Source organism: Muntiacus reevesi, chromosome 14, assembly GCF_963930625.1.
Source record: "Muntiacus reevesi chromosome 14, mMunRee1.1, whole genome shotgun sequence".
Lineage (NCBI taxonomy): Eukaryota > Metazoa > Chordata > Mammalia > Artiodactyla > Cervidae > Muntiacus > Muntiacus reevesi.
Window position 1 is genome coordinate 60,726,540 of NC_089262.1, and position 14,957 is coordinate 60,741,496.

Sequence of the window (14,957 nt, forward strand, 5' to 3'; positions counted from 1 at the left end):
GCCTGAAGGCCGTTTGCAAACCCCTGGTCTCAGCCTTTCCCCCTGGTGACCACTCCCCTGCTGAGGAGTTTAATGCGGTGGTGCTTCTGTGCAGATCCTAGGAGCGAACAGACAAGAGCACTGGAGTGGGTAGCCATTCTTTCTCTGGGGGACCTTCTCGACCCAAGGATGGAACCTGGATCTCCTGCATTGCAGGCAGATTCTCTACTGTCTGGGCCACCAAGGAAGTCCCGAACAGGCAGCAGGCAGTGGAAAATCCTGGTTGGACTTGGGATGTATGACCCTGTCCTCTGCAGCTGAAGTCAACAGTGCCACCATCTCCGAGGAGGCTGGCTGCACCTATCTGCCAAGTGTGCTGTGACCACGTGGCCTAATGGATAAGGCGTCTGACTTCGGATCAGAAGATTGAGGGTTCGAGTCCCTTCGTGGTTGGTTCCATTTTGTTTAAAAAAGAAAAAAAGGAAAGCCATGCCTTAACCTGAGTTCACATTCAGGTACCACCACTTTGGGAAGTTGCTTCCCCCTTTCTGCCCCTCCGTTGTGTGACTTGTACGATGGCAATAAAAATACAACATCCCTAACAGGGCTGATGGATTAGATGAGATAATGCCTGTAAATCCCTGAGGGAACTGCCTGAAATATAATAGTGCTTAATAAATATGACATGCTCTTCAGAATAAGGGGGTAGGGTGGGGTGGGAATGGAGAAGGAACGTTCTCAGTGAATGCGGACAGAATCACTACAAATTCTCTAAGTACTGTAGCATTTTTGTGGACTGTGCTGTCTCCAGGAGGGATATACAGCTTTTCATTAGGTCGGAGGGCCTTCTTGGTGAAAAAGGAAATTATCTCATCCGGGTTCGTGTTCCGCGGTTGCAGATGTTGATTTACTTCACTTAGCAAGCCACACACCACGTTGCCGCGCTCATCGCCCTCCGCATTAGCTTATTAATCCTCGAGTTATTCCTCTACGGTTCAAGGGCATATTGGCTTTCCAGCAGAGGCAGGAGAGGGGCTCCAGCCTCTCCATTTCCACAGAAATAATGGGCTCCAGCCAGGCCAAGAGGGAGTGACCGAGCCAGCTCTGTCCCTCCTGCGCCCAAGGCGCTGGGAGGTTTCGTTTACACTGAAGACTTTTTCTCCCAAGAGCTGAGGTTTCTCTTGGAGGCACTTTATTTGTTAAGCGAGAAGGAAGCCGTGGGAATCAGAGAGCAGAAACTGGACTGGTCATCGGCTTGGCGTTTAGTCCCTCCTGCTGTCCCGGCTCTGTGCTGCTTAGTCGCCCAGCGGTGTCCAACTCTTTGCGACCCATGGACTACTTAGCCTGCCAGCCTCCTCTGTTCATGGGATTCTCTGGGCAAAAATACTGGAGTGGGTTGCCATTCCCTTCTCCAGGGGATCTTCCTGACCCAGGGATGAAACCTGGGTACAAAAATCGTAAATTTCCAGCCCTCATTTCCACCTCTATACTAGAGCATACAGGATCGGATCAGAAAGATCTCCATGTTTCCTTTCAATGGGAACACTCCCGGGTTCAAGCTTTTGGAGACAGGAGATGGCCTCTTGCGATGACCCTAAAATCTTGTTAAATTAGAGGAAAATTTAACTTTAGAATTTTCTTTGTAATTAAGTAGTATTATGCAAGATTTGACAATGGGTAAAATGCATCACTATGCGTCAGCAAGTAACAGTGGAATACTGCCCTGGGCATCTTTAAACCCAAACGAAGAGCAAAGCAAGCCATCAAAGAGGGTGTCTCTGCTGCACTGAGGCTGAGCATCCCACCCTGGGCTCACCCTGACCCTTTTGGCTTTATCCAGATGCAGTGGGTGGGGCTGCTTTCCGCAAAGCTTCCAGGCAGCTGCTGCCCTTGGAGCTGTGTGTCTGATGGATGCCAAAGACAGTGAGCTCATGGCACGGCTGCCTGGTCCAGCATTCGTCTCCAAGTGCTCTTCTCAGCAAAGGCGCCTCTCTCGGGCAAATGTACAGATGGTTTAGGGAGCATCTAGCTGAATCACCCAACTGTTCTCTGGAGTGTTGGTGGCTTGGTTCTACCCACCCGGGCACAGCACCCCGCAATGCCCAGGGTTATCTCTGGGAGCCACTCATGGAAACCTGTTGCTGTTTCTCACGAACATCTCCAGAAGGCAGAAGCTCTGGAATGTGATTTGTGAGTCTGGGGTCATTATCTCAAACGCTGCTTTCACTGCACTCCGAGTTTCTGAAGGAGCAGTCTCTGAGTAATTCTGCAGAGATTTAAGGCTGAGTCTTTATCCCTCATGGCCCCCTGTGAAGTGGGGTGGACTCCAATTTCTCTGGCCTCCCGACAGCCCGCTCTCCTGTGAGGCCAAGTTACTTGGCTATTCAGACTGGAAAAATCTGTTCCTGAAGGAAAAAGTGAATGAGGATGGTAACAGGAGGAGGAACCTACCTCTTGAGCTTCTTGTGTGTTGAGTACCTTGTGTATCCAGCACTCCTACTCTTATCACCATCTTAGAGAAGAGAAAACTAGAAAACGGGAGGAATGCCTTTCTTGAGACCACAAAACCTGTAGGTGGCAAAGCTGGCTCGAAACCAGGAGGGAAGGTTCTGCAAGGGTCGCTCGCCTGCAGCCCCGGAGAGACCACAGTCTTACTCTGTGGACGGTGACTACCCTTATGCAAGGCCTGTGGGTGTCGGTTCATTTGTGTGGGTGCTCAGCTCTGGAAGCATCCTCAAGCTCCTCTTTGAGTCCCTTGAGGGGTGGTAAACCCTGCCTCAGTGCTGGAGAAGAAAAGGAGCCTGCAGGTGAAGCTGCTGCTCTTCTTACAAAGGGGCTCCCCCATCACTCACTATGCCCCCCAAAAACTTCAGAAAACCCCACAGAGTTGGGGCCAAGTGCACGAACTTCTCTGAAAAAATTCATTGGCATCTGTTGTACCTCCCCCGGTCCAGTCCCTGTTTTCCAATTTCAGATTTTTCCATAGGTCTTGATATTTTTTCCAAGTGGTTTTTTTTTTTTTTATAATGCAAATCATTTTTAAAAAATTAGTTCTTTTACCCTCGTGGTTTGTCATTTTGACCAAGATTTTGGCAAAGGGGGAGGGCACACCATACAGCTTGTGAGATCTTAGTTCCCCGACCAGGGCCCTCAGCAGTGACAGAGTGGAATCCTAACCACTGGACCGCCAGGAATTCCCCCAAGTAGCTTTGTATTAAAGTATTATGCTGTGATGGTCAAGCACTCATACATATGTGCTCAGTTGCTCAGTCGTGTCTGACTGTGTGACCCCAGGGACTATAGCCCGCCAGACTCCTCTGTCCATGGGAATTTCCTAGGCAAGAATACTGGAGTGGGTTGCCACTTCCTCCTGTAGGGGATGTTCCCGACCCAGGGATTGAACCCATGTCTCCTGAGTCTCCTGCATTGGCAGGGGTCACCTGGGAAGCCCTAAAAATATATATACATATGCAAAAGTGCACTGGGCTTCCCTAGTGGCTCAGACAGTAAAGAATCTGCCTGCAATGCAGCCTGGGTTCAATCCTTGGATTGGGACAATCCCCTGGAGAAGGAAATGGCAGCCCACTCCAGGATCCTTGCCTGAAGAATCCCACTGACAGAGGCGCCTGGAGGGCTACAGTCCATGGGGTCGCACAGAGTCGGACGCTGAGCGACGAAGCACGCACAGCACAGCAGAAGTGCCCGCATCCTAAGTGTGCGGCCTGAGGACTTTATGTGTTAGCACATTGGACACTCTTGTATTAAACAGCACACAGCCCGCAAAACAGAACATTACCAACATCCCAGAAACCCCTGTCTGCTCCCCATCCACAAAGATGACACCTATCGTGACATCATCCACCATGAATTAGTTTTGGTTGTTTTTGCACTTGGGAAGGACACTGCAAGTCTCTACATAGCAGACTAACACACATATGCTTCTCTGTGTTTGGTTTCTCCTGCTTGGCATTATGTCTGTGAGATTTGCCCACAGCACTAAATGAAGTTGTAGGTCGTTCATCCTCATTGCTATCAAGTATTCCATTGTGTGAATACAGAGTTAATTCCTCCGTTCTTCAGTTGATGCACAATGAGTTGCCATTTGGGGGCTATTATGATTGGCTATAAGCCTCAATTTTGAAAAAGTATTTCGTAAAGCATCACAATAGGTGCTGAGTAATTAGGATTCCAGGATGATCACCCCGTCATCAGTTTGGCTCCCCAGATGCTTGGGGTTGGCAGGTGAAGTCAGGGAAGACTGGGACGCCTACAGTGCCAAGTTTATTTCAGAGAAGAACTATATTAACAAGCCTAGGTGGGAAGGAATACGGGGTCAACTCATGCCCTGAGATGTTACCAGAAAGAAGCCCGACTCCTTCTGGTGGTCAAGAATCCTGCTGGTCTCAGTCCCGCAGGGAAGACCATGTTACAACCAAAACTCTTTGAGTCAATGAGGAACCTTATAATTAATGGTCCAGATAACTCAAGTGTCATGACACTGTTGGAGGATGGGGATCTTGAGACCGGTAGATTACATTTTGAGGTAGAACTCTGTGACCACAAATTCAGTGCTGTTCTCTGTAGTAAATATTTCGGGGAAAGCTTGGCTGTAGGTGACCTGGAATGGCCAGCATTTGAAACTACATATTTTAAGTTATAGGCATAGCTCCTAAGTAAGAACGACATAAACAAAGGATGTTCTAAAGGTCGTTAGTCTTCGGAAGATACCCAATTACATACCCGACCATGTTTGGAAAAGCCAAATGAAGTCAGAAAATCTTCAGTCAGAGAATCATCAGGAGTCAGAGAATCTGATGATAGCAGAGAGTGGGGACAGGTACTGTAAACCAAGGCTCAGAGATGCCGGATAACTCCCTGAATCATGTACGCAACTACTGGAAACAGAAATGCATCTTTTATTTTACAAGATTTTTTTAATTTTCTTATTTAAAAAATTTTTATAAAATGTGTGAAGGTTACACTCTTATAGCAAGGTACAACTTGCTATAGTTATTACAAAACATTGGCTACAGTCCATGTGTTGTACAATACATCCTTGTAGACCGTCTCACACTTGTAGCCTGTATCACACCCCTCCCCTCTCCCTCCTCAGTGAGGAGTAAAAGGCTAGCAATCACTAGTTTTTTAAGTTTTTTGAGAAACCTCCATACTGTTTCCCGCAGTCGCTCTGGGTGTGGAGCAAAGGGAACCCTGGTACACTGTTGGTGGGAACGTAAATTGGTGCCGTCACTGCAAAAATACAGATTTTAAATTATTGTAGTTTTATAAATAAGCTCTTCCTTTCTTCCCTGGTTTCCACACAATTTCACAAAATTAGTAATAGGTATAAAATTTCTTTGACCTAATGGCATTAAAATTTTGTTTTCTGATGCTTGTTAACACATGATCATTTTGGCAAAATTGAAAAATTGAGAAATACATAAAGGGGAAAACAAAAAACACCCATCCCCCATCCAGTTGGCCTCTGTTCACATTTTGATAAACTCTTAAAGGCATCATGGTTTTCACTTCTCTCTCTCATGTAGTCTATTATACAGGGTCATACTGTATAATAGCAATTTAAATCTTCTTTATAACTTACTGTCATATTGTGAATATCTTCAAATATTATAAAGAGACTTGAAAAGCAGCATTTTTGCCTATCATATGGATGTGTCAAATTTCTTTAACTTCTTCTTCCATCACAGTGGAGTGCAGTACACTTCCAATTGATTTAACCAAGACATGGCTCCAGATTCAAGGCCAGAAGAATGATGCAAACCATAAAGAAATCGGGTATTGTGGGATGTTGCATGTGTTAGTGACGACAGGCAGAGAAGAAGACCTGAAAGTGCTGTATTCAGGGTAAGTAGACCTTCGTGTGTTTATACTTCTCTGCTGATCTTTCCAATGAACAGACTTCACACTAAGACTTTATACAGAAAAAGTGTAAGTTTGGGGTGTATTTGAAAAGAGCAAGTAATAATGGTTGATTTTTTTCGTTGTCCATTTCAATTTTGTTTTCTGTATACACGTTTTATGTAATGAATATTGTGAAACTTTGTTTTAATTATATTCAAATACAGATAATAATACAAAAATTATGTTTATTTTAAAACATTCTGTAGTTTCCTTTTTCACTCTGAAAATAGCCTACCCCTAGGTTCTTCTGAATTACTGAGGTTTTTGCTATAAGGAACCAACCTACTCAGCATATTAAAAAGCAGAGACATTACTTTGCTGACAAAGGTTTTCTAGTCAAAGCTATGGTTTTTCCAGTAGTCATGTATGGTTGTGAGAGTTGGACAGTAAAGAAAGCTGAGTGCCGCTGTGGTACATATACACAATGGAATATTACTCAGCCATTAAAAAGAATTCATTTGAATCAGTTCTAATGAGGTGGATGAAACTGGAGCCCATTATACAGAGTGAGGTAAGCCAGAAAGAAAAACACCAATACAGTATACTAACACATATATATGGAATTTAGAAAGATGGTAACGATAACCCTATATGCAAGACAGAAAAAGAGACACAGATGTATAGATCAGACTTTTGGACTCTCTGGGAGAAGGCGAGGGTGGGATGTTCTGAGAGAATAGCATTGAAACATGTATATTATCAAGTGTGAAACAGATCGCCAGTCCAGGTTGGATGCATGAGACAAGTGCTTGCGGCTGGTGCACTGGGATGACCCAGAGCGATGGGATGGGGAGGGAGGTGGGAGGGGGGTTCAGGATGGGGAACATATGTAAATCCATGGCTGATTCATGTCAATGTATGGCAAAAACCACTACAATATTGTAAAATAATTAACCTCCAACTAATAAAATAATTGGGGGAAAAAAAAGAGAGAAAGCTGAGGGCCAAAGAATTGATGCTTTTGAACTGTGGTGTTGGAGACGATTCTTGACAGTCCATTGGACTGCAAGGAGATCTAACCAGTCCATCTAAAGGAAATCAGTCCTGAATATTCATTGGAAGAACTGATGCTAAAGCTGAAGCTCCAGTACTTTGACCACCTGATGTGAAGAACTGACTCATTGGAAAAGACCTTGATGCTGGGAAAGATTGAAGGCAGGAAGAGAAGGGGATGACAGAGGATGAGATGGTTGAATGGCATCACTGACTCAATGAACTTGAGTTTGAACAAGCTCCAGGAGTTGGTGATGGACAGGGAACCCCGATGTGCTACAGTCCACGGGGTCACAAAGAGTTGGACAGGACTGAGCGACTGAACTGAACTGAACTTGCTATAAGGAAAATGTTACGGTGTTCTCTGTGGATAAGAGTTGCAGTGGGCTTCCCAGGTGGCTCAGAGGTAAAAAATCTGCCTGTTCAATCCCTGGGTGGAGAAGAACCTCTACAGAAGGAAATGGCAACCTACTCCAGGATTCATGACTGGGAAATCCCATGGACAGAGGAGCTTGGCGGGTCTGGCAGGCCTCAGTCCCTGGAGTCACAAAAGAGTCGGACTCAGCGGCTAAACAACAGCTCCCATATTACAGCTAATAATATTACCCACCTTGCTGCATTCTGGGTTTCACTTTATCAGTTATAATGGATTCTCCCCAAATTATAATTTATACATATGAAAATTACTCCTGTCAGTATAGTGTGGCTGTCTGTCTTCTTTCCTGTTTTCTCTAAGGGAGGAAAAACTGATTTGTGGCTTTTCCTTTAGCAAACATGTCTGTACACAGTGGTGGTGAGAATCCATTTACTAGAGTTCTCAGTTTAGAAAAGCCCAAGAATTTGCTACCCAGAATCCCATGCCGGCCAGGAGGGTGCTCAGGGGGTGAGTACCCTGTGGGGCTGGATGCAGTGTCTTGGGTCTCCTCCCCACTCCCCACCTGAGCGTCTCTCGCAGGAGAAATCAAATCCTGTGTGCCGTTGACAGCATGTACCACACAAAGTGCATGAATGTATTACCTGCCACGATGCTATCATACTGTATTATCATCTGAGCTCATCTTCTCCAACAGCCAGCCCGCAGCCCAAACAAGTGAAATCGATACCCAGAGGAGGGTTAGTTCCAGGGAGTCACGGCAGGTTAGAGGCCTAGCAGCTGCCCCTGAAAGAGGAGAACTGGCTTCGCAGGAAGGTGGAGGGGGTCTCCTTGTTGGATAAGCAGGGGAGACAACTTAGCTCAGGCAGCCTCAGGCTAATCCATCGTCCACAGCCCGATTGGTCAGAGGATGCAGGAGAGTTCTAGTGAGGTCTGAATGACCCCCATGAATTGTCCAGATTCTTACATGCTTTCAGAGCAAAAAATGTTTCTGTGTGTGTGTTTTCCTTTAAAAAACTTTTTTGACATACAATACTGTATTAGTTTCAAGTATACAGCTTCAGATTCTTTTCCATTATAGGTTATTTTAAGACACTGAATCTAGTTCCCTGTGCTATATAGTAAATCCTTGTTGTTTATATGCTTTGTTTACAGTGGTGTGTATCTGTTAATCTCATGCTACTAATTTGTCCCTCTCTCTCTCCCCTTTCCGCATTGGTAACCTTAAGTTTCTTTTCCATGTCTGTGAAAATATTTTGTAACTAAATCCATTTGTACTATTTTTTAGATTCCACAAATAAGTGATTTCATATAATATTTGTCTTTTTCGGTTTACTTCACTTAGTATGATAATCTCTAGGTCCATCCATGTTGCTGCAAATGGCAATATTTCATTCTGTTTTAATATTGAGTATTATTCCATTGTATATATGTATGTGCCTTATCTTCTTTATCCATTCATCTGTTGATGGACAGTAAGATTGCTTCCATATCTTGGCTATTGTAAATTGTGCTGCTATGACCATTGGGATACATGTATTTTCAAATTAGAGTTTTTGTGTTCTCCAGATACATGCTCAGGAGTGGGATTACTGGGTCTTGTAGTGACTCTATCTTCAGTTTTTTAAGGAACCTCCAGACGGTTCTCCAGAGTGGTTGCACCAATTTACATTCCCACCAACAGTGTAGGAGTGCTCCCTTTTCTCCACACCCTCTCTAACATCATTGGTAGACTATTTGATGGTGGCAGGGCAGGAATTAGAAGTCACTTATTCTACGCACACACCTGCACACATCCTAGGCTCTGACTTCATGCTGGTGAAGACATGTAACCTTGACATGTGGACAAGCAGAATGCAGGGAGAGTTAAATAATTCTTTTCAGAAGAAGCCTGGTCTTTAGGTGTCTGTGTCCCTTTGTGATGTGTTGAATCATATCACTTCAGCCCCGGGCTGCACCCCTCTGCTTCCGCCACTTTCTCTGTTCCACCAGTGTGCTAGCCTCTTCTCAGCCTCCCGATAGGATCGCTAATATTTGTTCAGGAACGTTCCTGCCACCTGGAGTCCTCCCTCTGTATCTTTCTCTTTGTTTCATTTCGGTTCACAGCAGGGCGCCAGTTTTCTCCCTTTCTGTTAATAAAAATTAAGCAATCAGTTTCCTTCCCCTCCATTACACTTAATTCCCCCTGTAACTCAATTATTATTGTAACTCTGGCAAGTGCTTTGCAAGGCAGATGGCAGGAAAGACACGTTGCCAAGATAAAGGGCATTGTTTGCAGAGGAACATTGTTTACATGAAGGTGATGATGCTCTCCTTCCAAGGATAGATTTTTTTTTCTGAAATCAAGTTCATCTTTAACTCTATTAATGTAATAAGCTTATGCACGTGCTGCCAAGGTTAATATAAGCACATGTGACGAATGATAGTAACCACTGAAGATGCTGGATATATACTATATTCCTTATTCAGGGGTCATAGGAAGTTAGGATAAACCTATTATATGATTTTTTTAATTCCAAGAATAATAAATACAATGAATGCACTGCCTTTTGCAAGTGCTTGAATATCTGATTTGTAAAAGTGTCCTAGATTGCATGCAATGTATTTGTCACAATGGACAGCAAGGCTGGCAAGTTAAAAATATGGATGTTTGTAACCAGACTCAAGAAGATGCAGTGTGGCCAGGAATGGCCAAAGGGTTCTAGATCTAGTGCAAACTCCAGTTGTTTGTTTGATTGATTGATTGCCAATGATGGGGTGGGAGAGAGATGCAGGAAGAGGACAGGGATCCTTTGTAACTTTCCTGACTCCTGGTGACGCCCAGAAAGAGGGGAAGGGAGACATCCTCAGGTGGTCCTCCTGCCCAGGTCAGGCCCTACTGGGTATCAGCAGACTCTTTCTGTATTGTATTATGAACCAAAGTGAAAATGTTAGCCGCTCAGTCCTATCTGACTCTTTGCAACCGCATTGACTGTAGCCCACCAGGCTCCTTGATCCATGGGATTTTCCAGGCAAGAATACTGGAGTAGGTTGCCATTCTCTTTCCGGAGGATCTTCCTGACCCGGGGATCAAACCTGGGTCTCCTGCATTGCAGGCAGGTTCTCTACCACCTGGGCCACCAGAGAAGCCCCTATTGTATTAGATTTGTCTATTAAATTAAGAGGCTCTTCTCTATGATTCAGCTACAAAATTGACCTTCTTATGTTATAATCACACAACATTTGTAATGCTTTCTGCCCTGTTTGTAGAAACACTTCCATTTCTTCCTGCCCCTGCCTTTCGGGCCTGTATCTAGCAATTTGTTTCTCGCAGAAAGCATGGGAGTTCCTGAACTAGGATTTCAGAACCAAGTCTTACTGGTGGAGAGGTCTGCTACCACATCTCCTGGCTTTAAAGAGAAGTCGGACACCTGTGTCCCATTAATTCACATAGTGGATGTGTCCCATTAATTCACATAGTGTCCCAATAATTCACATAGTGTCCCATTAATTCACATAGTGTCCCAATAATTCACATAGTGTCCCATTAATTCACATAGTGGATGTGAGCTTATCAGGGCACATGAAGCTGGAGTGTCTGGCCAGAATTTCCCTCTCCTAAAATCACACGGATAAAAATTACAGAAGTAATTAATAGACAGAAATGTAACAAGATACATTTTCTTTGTTTTAGAACAGCAAGAAAACACATTCGTTGCTGAAAAGCCAGAAAATATTAGTTAGCCTAAAAAAGAAAACAATTAAATCACCTATAATTCTACCCCATGGAATTAACAGCCATCAACATTTTATTATACCTCAACTGTTTTTTTATGCATTATATGATCTTAAAAGTGGAATTTGCCACACATATTCCATTGTAACCCATTTTCCTTCAGTAGCATATTATCAGTGCTGTTTCCATTTTTTCTTTCTTCAGTAGCTTATTGTCAAAAATTCTGTGTCAGGGCTTCCCTGGTGGCCCAGTAGTTGAGAATCCACCTTGCAATACAAGAGACATCCTTGGTCCGGGAAGATGCCACGTGCCTTGGGGCAACTAAGGCCATGTGCCGTAATTACTGATCCTGCGCTCTGGAGCCTTCAAGCTGCAGCTACTGGGCCCACGTGCTGCAGTTACTGAAGTCCACCCGCCTAAAACCTCTGCTCCACAACAGGAGAAGCTGCTGCAACGAGAAGGCCATTCACACAAGAAAGAGTAGCCCCAGGTCACCAAAAGTAAAGAAAGCTTGAGCACAGCAACAAAGATGTGCCACAGTCAAAAAATAAAGTAAATAAATCTTTTTTAAAAATGCTGCTTCAGAATCATTTTTAATGGCAACAAGGTTCTCTGCTACATGGATATATCATAATTTAACCAGTTCCCTGTGGCTGCACATTCAGAAAGGCATGTAGCTATATACACTGCAACTGACTTTTCCATTGTTAAGACTGTACATTATGTATCTGTGACCCTAGGACAAAGTTGTAGAGGTGGAACTGCTGAGTCAAAACTTATTGGAAATTGTAAGGATTTTGATATCTATTGCCAAGTGACTTCCTGAAAGGCTCTATGATACTTTGGAAATTATAATTTTTCAAGGCTGCATTCTTTTATGTTCAGTATGTGAAGAGGCACTGCTTGGATACATGTTTCTCGTATGTTCCATTCAGCTCTGTGGCCTGACATCCTTGGCCCTGGGGTTCTTTATGAGCAATTGTAATTAGGACTCTTCTTAGTGCAACCAGTTTTTCAAGGTCACCAGTTATTTTGAAACATATCCCTCATTTATCCCACTATTACCGTGTTTAGCATTACAAATCAGTGGCCCTAGGCTTGCAATGGGATTCAGATGTCTGTTCCCTTAGTCATTTTCATAATTTATTTGAAGAATTTTGCTCAATATTCATAGAGCCAAATGTTCAAGCAGTTGATTTGCCAGGCTGTGATGGCCCTGTTACTGCATGTGAGGCCCCTGTGTCTGGGCAGGACAGGGTGTGGGGGGCGGGGGGTTCTGAGAGGCACAATACAGGTAACGTTCTTTTGGCTCCATCCCAAGACCACAGCACGCAGATGGTGCAGCACAAAAGGCGTGCATGGCCCACCTCATTCAGCTGTTCCTCCAGCCTTCCCCTCAGCCCTCCTGGGTCTGTCCCCTCTCCCCCCATCTCTACTCCACATCATATTGACAAAAGACCATGCTCAAAATACCCCAAATGTGGGTCCAGGGTGGTGAAGTCAAAAGGGGAGTGGTTTTCTGTCACTCAGTCCTCTCATTAGACTTTGTCTTCCCTCCCCTCTCCCAATCTCAAAGAAATAAAGTCCATCTAGGTGCCAACAAATCCTTCTGATAGAACGGTTGCTATAGCAACTTTATAGCAATGAATTAAGCAGCAAACCATTCAGTCGGAAGGTGTTGGCTCAGAAACTGCTCTGCGTGGGGCCCCACCTTCTTTTGAGAGGAGATAGTCCTCCATGACCCAGAGTCTTGGTTTTGTTACTGTGTTTCAGGCACAATCCTTTGTTAAGGTATTTGATTTAAGTGGAAATAAGACTCCCAGGGTGCGGTGGGGGAGGGAGGGTGGAGAAGTGGGGTGGAGAATAGCTGAAAGACTGGAAAAATATGACAAATACAAGAGGATGATTTTTTAAAGGGGAAAAGGAGGAGGGAAAGCTTAAATAGCATCAATTCATTCAAAACCAGGTGCAGAAGAATAACATAAATCCTGTGCTCTGTGAGACGGTCAAACAAAATCAGCTCTATCTAATGTATGGGCTGGTTTAAAACAAACCTCATGTTATTATTAATATAATCCCTGCTTTGTAAGTCATGACATTTAGCTGGGTAATTAAATAATAATTGAATGAGTCTGCAAGGCAGAAAGGCATAAAACCAGGCAGAAAGGCATATTCCCCGGAGGTGATTTTGATCAAATATTGACTTACTCTTCAATATTAATGATGGGAATTTAACATTATATTTTATATTTACATATTAACTTGGTTTGAAAGACCTTTTGTAATTTATAAATTCTCGAGTTACACGTGACGTGAATTAAAAGCACAAAAGAAGAACGTAGGGGATGGGGACGTGCAAACACAAGGTGTATGTGGGGGTGGGGAGGTGGGCACACCTTCACTCAGTTAGTCCTGCATCTGCTGAGGTCTTTCACCTATTGTGGTCTTCATGTCTGTGTTGTAAATACTCTGAATGTTCTTATTCTACAAAGATGCTCACTTCACACTGGGCAGAAGTGGAGCTCCCTTTTCAAGCAAACTCCTTTCCTCTCCTAGCCTTTCCAGCAAGCCAGATAGAGAAGGGTAAGATGTCCCAAACCCAGTGGGGTGTGTAAAGGGTTAACAAAGGCTCTCCAGAAAGAATGTGCGTGTGTTCATGTACACATGCGCTGTGCTGTGCTTAGCCACACAGTCATGTCTGACTTTGTGACCCCGTCAGGCTCCTCTGTCCCTGGGATTCTCCGGGCAAGAATACTGGAGTGGGTTGCCATGCCCTCTTCCAGGGGATCTCCCTGACCCAGGGATCGAACCCAGGTCTCCCATATTGCAGGCAGATTCCTTACCGTCTGAGCCACCAGGGAAGCTCAAGAATACTGGAGTGGGTAGCTGATCCTTTCTGCAGGGGAACTTCTTGACCCAGGAATCGAACCCGGGTCTCCTGCATTACAGGCAGATTCTTTACCAGCTGAGCTACCCAGGAAGCCTGCATACACACATAAGTTTATTTTAAATTTTACTGATATAAAGGATATATGGCAGACAATTTAAGAAGAAGAAAAATAAAATGCAACATTATAGCTTCCTAAATTCATAGTCAATTTATTTTCACAGAAGGCTGTTTTGTTTTTTGCTGAAATTTTGTATCTGTAGTCAATCTACAGTTATCACTAATTTGTTCAGTGCTTGTAATGAACAAACAAGTATAGTCCTTAACACGAATGCTAACTGATATCTTTGTTTCTGTCGAGTATGATAAAAGCAAACCAACATGTCTGGTCGATGCATGTGAGTGATTTCTTTGCTGAATCAGGTTGTAGGTTTCCAATGCTGGAAGAATATTCCTTCAATGTTTGATGCTATTCACAACACGATGGCTCTGCACATGACATATATTTAAGTTAAGTTTGCCTTATTAGCATTTTTCATCACATTCTTAAGTCTGAACATGGATAAAACAGTAAGTTAACCCTTGATTTGTAGTATTGGCAATTTCCATTCTTATCCCAGCAGATTTTCAGCTCCCAATGTGATGTCACCAAACACAGGGTTAAGAAGAGATGAGCAAAGGAACACTGTTAGACAGTATCGCCCTGTGAAGGCACAAAAATTTCAATAACCTCAAGAGCATAGCTAATAATAAAATTCAGTAAAATAATTAGGAAATGACAAGTTTTGAGAATTTATTGCTTTTAGTAAGCTCTTTAATGAATGATTGAATTTTAATAATTGCCATATTTAATGATTGTCTCACAGAATTCCTGAAAATTTTGCACTTGACTCTTGGGAGCTGGGAAAGACTGGCTCCAACACATGGGTTCTCCCTGACCCCTAGCGTGCTCACCTCTCCTGGCAGCCTCTGTCTAGGGTCATGCCCAGGCTGCTCATACCCTCGGTATCCCCTGCCACTGTTTGCACTCTGCTGTCCTCCACCAGGAAGCGCAGTACTAGCTCCCGGGGAACCAGCCCCTGCTCCAT

At 43.9% G+C, this 14,957-nt stretch overlaps 1 non-coding gene across 1 annotated transcript; it reads left to right on the top strand.

The window, feature by feature from the left end:
- The first annotated feature begins 359 nt into the window (after positions 1 to 359).
- Positions 360 to 432, top strand: TRNAR-UCG (transfer RNA arginine (anticodon UCG)). Its single transcript has one exon. It is a non-coding gene; the product is annotated as a tRNA-Arg (tRNA).
- Positions 433 to 14,957: the final 14,525 nt, after the last annotated feature.